The sequence below is a fragment of the Lolium rigidum genome, chromosome 2 (assembly GCF_022539505.1).
Source record: "Lolium rigidum isolate FL_2022 chromosome 2, APGP_CSIRO_Lrig_0.1, whole genome shotgun sequence".
Lineage (NCBI taxonomy): Eukaryota > Viridiplantae > Streptophyta > Magnoliopsida > Poales > Poaceae > Lolium > Lolium rigidum.
The window spans coordinates 276,360,460-276,367,390 of record NC_061509.1 but is presented as its reverse complement, the minus strand read 5'-3'; the positions used below and the strand labels follow the sequence as shown (position 1 = coordinate 276,367,390).

General features: G+C 53.9%; 1 pseudogene; it reads right to left on the bottom strand.

The window, feature by feature from the left end:
- Positions 1-1,696: 1,696 nt before the first annotated feature.
- On the bottom strand, positions 1,697-4,246 carry LOC124688865 (annotated as a pseudogene).
- Between the last annotated feature and the right edge of the window lie 2,685 nt (positions 4,247-6,931).

Sequence of the window (6,931 nt, the reverse complement as noted above, 5' to 3'; positions counted from 1 at the left end):
GCCTGTGCCTCTACGCGAGCCAGACAGGATCATCGAGATCCGGCGCCGGCGGCGGTACCTGCCGGCATACCTCCGCAACGATCCCGCCTTCACCGTCGACTCCGACAGCTGGCGCACCTGGCGCAAGACCGAGCACGATGAGAGGAGGCATACAGGGTTCCTCGGCGACAGGGACTTCCCGTTTGACCACCCATTGCTGCCTCGTCGTCGAAAACGCTAGCCTCCGGCGCCTCCACAGGACGACGACGACAATAGCGACGCGTTGGCCTACCACAACGAGGAGGCCAAGGACGACAACTACGGGTACGTCGCCTGCATTTTCCACGAATGGCAGGCGGCCATGGCGGAGGGCCGGAAGTTCGAGTACCCGACAACGATGACCGACTATGAGATCGTGAGGCTCGGCGTCCTCGTCTTGAAGGTGGACTGACCGGTGCAGCCGCCGCTGCCCCGGTACGCCACCGGCATCATGCCATCGGGCCTCACAGAGGAAGAGGCCCTACGACGGGTGCTCGAGAACTCGGTCCCCCAACCGCCATCGCCGCCTCCACCATCATCGTACAACTCGTGGGCAGGTCCTCCTCCACCAGCGGCGTGGGCTGCTGAACCTCAACCGCCGGCGTGGGCTTCTCAATCTCCACTATCGGCGTGGGCTGCTCAACCTCCACCACCGACGTGGGCTGCTCCACCTCCAGCACCGCTGGCGGCACCGGCGTATGTTCCGCCAGTTGCCAACTGACGTGGCCGGTACCGGATTTTGTTGCGATCGACGACGACGAGTAGGCGCATGCCTTAGTTTTTATATTTTTATTTTCCTTTACTATGTAAATTATGTTTTTAAATTATGTTTTTATGTTGAAAAATGCAAAATCAAAAAAAAGATGCGTCGTGCCGCTGGGAGCACCCCGATGCAAAGGGACGCGCGGTCGATTTCGACCATTTGAACCGCAAACAGACGCACGCGGATATTTTGAATATCCGAAATGCGTCGCCCCGTTGAAGATGCCCTAACTAGAAAAATCTCCACCAGCATATTCTAAATAGTCGTCGACATGTGTCGCAGGCAGTGTTCTATTGGGACTGCCGGCACCTGCTCCCCAATTTGGGTAGAGGGTGCACACTCGTCATCTTTGGCTTTGAAACCGAAGATTACATGGTGAGTTATCTCACAAGTGTTATGGCAGCAGCGGTGAATCTCGAAGATATGTTCCTGTACAGTAGGTTTGAATTTGCACAAAAGACGTCGGATTTCGTTCGCAATTATAAAAAATTCCTCTCTTCCCCGCCGGCGCGTTCGTCGGGCAGAGGGCCGTTAGTGCCGAGGATGACAATCCCTCCGTGGCGTCTTGGCACTGGGTAGGGGGCCGATCGCTGCCAGCCACCGGCGCTGGAGTCGAAGCGTGGTGATCCCGAATGCGCCGCCGGAGCGGCAGATAAGGCCGTGGGGTAGTACGGGATCAACATTTTTTTTCATTTTTGTTTAGCTCAGGATATGAAGCATTTGAAACTGATATTCTGCATGTTTGTGGGATACCTCATTTTGGCGACATCCAAATTCATTTTCAAATCTTTCTAGAACTCTTAAATAATATTTTCCTTGTAAAAATTAAGATGACTAGAGCTGGGAACCGAAAAATCTCAACTCTTATGGCCCCTAGGTATACACATGAGATGGTGGCCGCTAGCGCTAGGTATATAATACCATATGTCCACGTTTTAAATTCATGATAATACTTTGCAGTAACCATCATCCTTTTTTCATAAGTTATTACATAACCCAAAAAACAAAATAACTTCAAGAGCTCTTAATCAAAGTACATAAAAAACATGTCCAACACCTCACTGCTTTAGCAACATTTTTCTGGATATATCCAGTAAACACTCCGGATACTCAAACTTCGCTAGCTGATCAGCCCTCAATGTTGAACAACAATGAATGATGGCAAAGGACTCGATTCCCGCGGTAACTCTTTTCTTCAGCGATATCCTCTGTCTTTTAGTCCAAGGGAACCTGCCTGGCTTAGTATCCTGGCAGTGGTTGCACTCCACCCTACTGTACAGGAACACATCTTCCAGATTCACCGCTGCTGCCATAACACTTGTGAGATAACTCACCATGTAATCTTCGGTTTCAAAGCCAAAGATGACGAGTGTGGCCAAACTGTGGTGTTTGAAATCAGATGCAGATGAGTCCCACTCCACACCTCTGTTCTGGCTATACAGTTCTTGTTTCCTCGTCTCCTCATCTGTCTCCATTATACATGCATGGTCCCACACCTGCATACCAGCAATAGGACAAGGAAGAAATAATTTGCCAATTGAGCAGATATACATATCCTGTGAGAAAATCTTACAAAACCTAATATTAAGCCCATGTGGCAAAAAAGAGAGATCTCTAGGTAAAGCACATACCGACATGTATAGCTCCTTCAGTAAGGGCGCAGCTTCAAGAATAAACATTGTCCATGTGAGATCATACCCTTCAGGAAGATTAACAAGATTCGCAAACCTTAGTTGGCCGAACACAGATGCTAGACTTTCCGTTTGACATTCTGGCTGCACCCAAATCTGTAACAAATGAACACATGATGAGATGAAGAGAGAATTAATGAAGCCTCAGCTAGCGAAGTGACAATATTTTCCTTACCTTTTCAGATTTAAATCCCAACTTCAGAATCCGTATAGAGGTACAGCTAAGAAACTCACTTAACTTGACCAGGTTGTGAAAACTATAGCCAATATTTGTGAGGCTTAGAGTCTCGAGCAAAGGGACATGACCAAGAACCAGTGGATCTTGGTAATCTATCCAACCATCAAATGTCATCTGTGTGAGTTGAGGGAGCCAGTTCAAAATAACTTGTTCGAACAAACAATTGACGATACTGAGCTCACTGAGATGAGCATGCTCAACTTTCAGCGTGCTGGGATCACCCGAGTCGCAATTCAGCATACGCAAATGCTTCAACCGCTTGCAAGTGATGAGGATGTTGGGTATGTCTGATTCGCCAAATCTCAAATTCTCTATGTCAAGGCTAGTGAGACCACCAAATGCATTTTGACAGGCATCAAAGAACCGCATGAATTCTCTCCCACATATGATCAGCTCTTCATCATTGAGGTCATCGGTGCCAACCTTCCCTGTCATAACACTGAACTGGACCATCTCAACCAAGTGTGTCTCCATCACATGACCAATAGCTTGTCCAATGGATATGGGGACATCATCTCTCAAGTAGAACGCAGCAGACAGGAAGCGGATGGTGTGTTCACCTGGACTTCTGCCTGTCAGTATGCTCTTTGTCGCTTCAACTGCAGAAGCATTCACCCGAACCATTTCATCATCAGACACGTTGACGTTTGACACGCCCTCAGGTAGGAAGTGCTGAGCATTTATTATCAGCCGAGAGAGTTTAGCAGAGAGCTGACTCCACCTTCCTGGATAGGATGCTGGTTCTTGCAGCATCTGGGACATTGAGTCGGTCAATAATGTTGACCAGAATGTCATCAGGCAATGCGCTGATCCTATCATCTCTACTGCCTTTCTGCATTTCGCATGGAGGCAAATAAGAGTTAGTTTCACACTACTCAAAGATGAAACATTGAGAATCTCACATATGCAATTACACTAGTCATAATGATGTAGTTTCGATGTACTACAAGAGGTACAAACTTGATATATTTTTTCAAACAAAACAATGCAAATTGAGAACAAAAGAAGCTTTTTTGATTCAGCCACAGAGTTACAAATTGTATACAAATTGTATACAGTCAAAGATGCAATTTGGATATAGTACAAGAGGTACAGAATAGATGATATTTTACAATTCTGATTCTGGCACTGAGTTGCAATTTCTATACGATCACAAAGATGTAATTTCCATGTAGTACAAGAGGTACAGACTTGGTGATATTTTTTCACAATCAAAACATTGCAATTAAGAAAGAAGCAATTTTGATTCAGCCAGCTCAGAGTTACAGTTTCCATATTCGTGTAAGGATGCAATTTTTTATGTCGTCCAAAGAGATATTTGATTTTCCCCCCATAAACAGGTTTAAGGAAGCAACTTTGATTAGGGGATGGGTTCTCCACAAACAGAATAACTAGGGGAATAGAAACTACAGTACAAGGAACTCACCCCCATGGCTCGCGGATGACTCGCGAGTTGCTGGGCTCCTCTTTAAAAACTGATATCCTAGGAATCCCTGGCTTCCGCTGAAAACTGGCGGCTTCCCTGGAGTTCTTGGTTGGCTGCAACTCGGGAATTTACAGGGCACCAAGTCAGAGATTGAAACCGGGAAGGATTTGAACTCCTTGTAAAATCTAAACCGAAAGAGGGTTGAAGTCGGGCTGCAACTGGTTTAAAACGAGCCGCTTTGATTGCTGTTTGTGTATATGCAGCTGCAGAGCTTTCCCCTGAAAAAAATGCTGCAGAGCTGCAGTCTGCCATGTCCGTACTTGGACCTCGCCGCCGGTGATCGCTGGGACGTGAGATGGATACAGGCCGCTTGTGGAGAGTAGCTACACCTTGAGGATGAAGAAGAACAGAAGGAGGATAGAGGAAAGAGATGATAGGTTCAGTTCTTTCTGTTCGACACGACGCCCAGTCACCGATTCTGGTCATGGACCCAAGCCCAGCGAGGTACAACCGCACAGGTACGGGCATGACACTGTCGTTGCTCATGGCACAACCGAGTGACAAAATACCTGAAGACAAAGCTAAACAGAAACGGGTTATTAATTCCGTATGTACAATTTTACAACACATAAAAACGCATGCAAAATTCATCCGGTTCCCTTGTCGTTGTTGTGATGTTGGAGAAGCTGTCGTGCTCAGCTGTTGTCGTGGATGGATAGATGGATGGATGGACAGAGGCGCAAGCAATGACATCGCCCAGGACGCGCATGGCGCCGCCGAGGGCGTGCATGGGTGTCTTGAGCACACGTCTCACTCTCATTGGCTTCGTGGGCATGCCGTTCGCGGCGAAGCCGTACTACCTCGGCCGTGGGCATGCCGGTCGCTGCGAGGCTGTAATAAGCGGGCTTACCGGGGCGACCGTGGGCGTGGCTGGGTTGACGAGCGTTCGGTGGAGTCCGCGTGTCCTGGACTACTGCAAGTCTGGAACGCCAGGACAGACGCTGCCGGCCGAGGGCGTGGTAAGGGCATCTCCAACGCGGGTACGCAAAACGTCCGCGTGCGTCCTTTTGGGTAAAAACGCGTCCCAACGCACGGACGCAAATGCAAAACGGACGGCCAATAAAGTCCGGGGCGACCCAAATACAACTTAAATTTAGGCGGACTTTGCGTCTGTCCGGCTAGCTCGGGACAGCTCCGGACGTCCGTTTTATCCACCCAGGCCCACAGCTTCTCTCTCCTCTATCTTCTTTTTCCCATGGAGATGACCGGCACAGCCACCGGATTTTGGCTGGCCTGGGCTAATGCCGCCGTCGCCCACGCCGGCAGCACCCCGTCGCTGACTCCTCACTTTTTTTCATCCATGCCGGAAGTTGCCGCTGCCAAAACGAGCTCCGGCGGCGAACCTCGTCGACCGGTGACGCGTAGGGCGACGACCGCTCGCCACGCCGGCGCGAGCACGACCAAGGGCGGAGCCACGGCCAAGGGGCGGGCAAGGTCGCCGGCCGCGGAGCCACGGCCAAGGGGCGGGCAAGGTCGCCGGCCGCGGAGCCACGGCCAAGGGCGCGGTCAAGGTCGTCCGGGCCGCGCCTCACCACTCCGGCAGCGCGGGCATCGGCTGCAAGCACCGGCCGCCGCGGGCGCCCCTCGCCACGCCACGCCACGCCGCCGCGTCGGCCACGGGCGGGCTCGGGCGGAGCTCACCGCGACGGGCGTCGGCCACGGGCGGGCTCGGGCGGAGCTCACCGCGACGGGCGCGGGCACGAGCGGGGCCGGCCGCATCGGCCACGGGCGGCGTCCGGCCACGGGCGGGCACATGCGGGGCGGGCGGGGGCCGGCCGCGGACGGCCACGGGCGGGCGGGCACGGACGGAGCTCGCCGCGACGGGCGCAGGCACGGGCGGAGCTCGCCGCGGCGGGCGCGGGCACGGGCGGCCTGCTCGCGTCGGCCACGGGCGGCGTCGGCCACGGGCGAGCACATGCGGGGGCGGGCGGGGGCCGGCCGCGACGGCCACGGGCGGGCGGGCATGGGCGGCCTGCTCGATGCGCGCTGCCTGCTCGGCGATGGCGCAAACCTCGTCCTCGCGCTTGCAGCGGGCCTTGTTGCCGGCGAGCGAGACCGCGCGGAGCTCGTGCTGCGCGGAGATGAGCTGCTGCTGGAGCGCGACGTGGGTGGCGGCGAAGCGCTGGTTGTCGACGAGGAGCCCCTGGATGTCGACGTCCCTGGAGATGATGCGCTCCTCGAGGGCGGCCACGGCCGGGTGCGCGCGGACCCCCCGCGCGGGATGGGGAGGAGCTCGCCGCGACGGGCGCGGGCACGGCCTCCTCTGCCTCCGCGGCGGCCCTGCGGGAGCTCGCCGTCGTGCGTCTCCGAGTAGTACTACTACGAGCAGACTTTGCGTATTTGGGTGCGTTGGGGAACACAAAAAAAATAGGACATCCACTGCTATCCGCGTGTCCGGGCGGCGACCCAAACGACCCAAAACGGACGGCTAAACGCGTCCGTTTGGGTCGCAGGGTTGGAGATGCCCTAAGCAGCGAGCAGGGCGGACGCGGTCGCGGTCGTTGCGAAGGCAGTGTTCATGAGCATGCCGAGGACGATTGCACGAGCGCAATGACGAGCATGCCGAGGACGCGGATGGTGGCCACATCCATGTCTTGACGCCAAGGCGACAGGCGCTCCGGCAGATGGGGATGACGAAGGACAGCAGCACACCCACGTGGCCATGTCGCTAAACGAGGCGGCGCCTTGTTGCGACATAGCGTGGAGAATGTCGACGACGATCTCGGCGATCACCA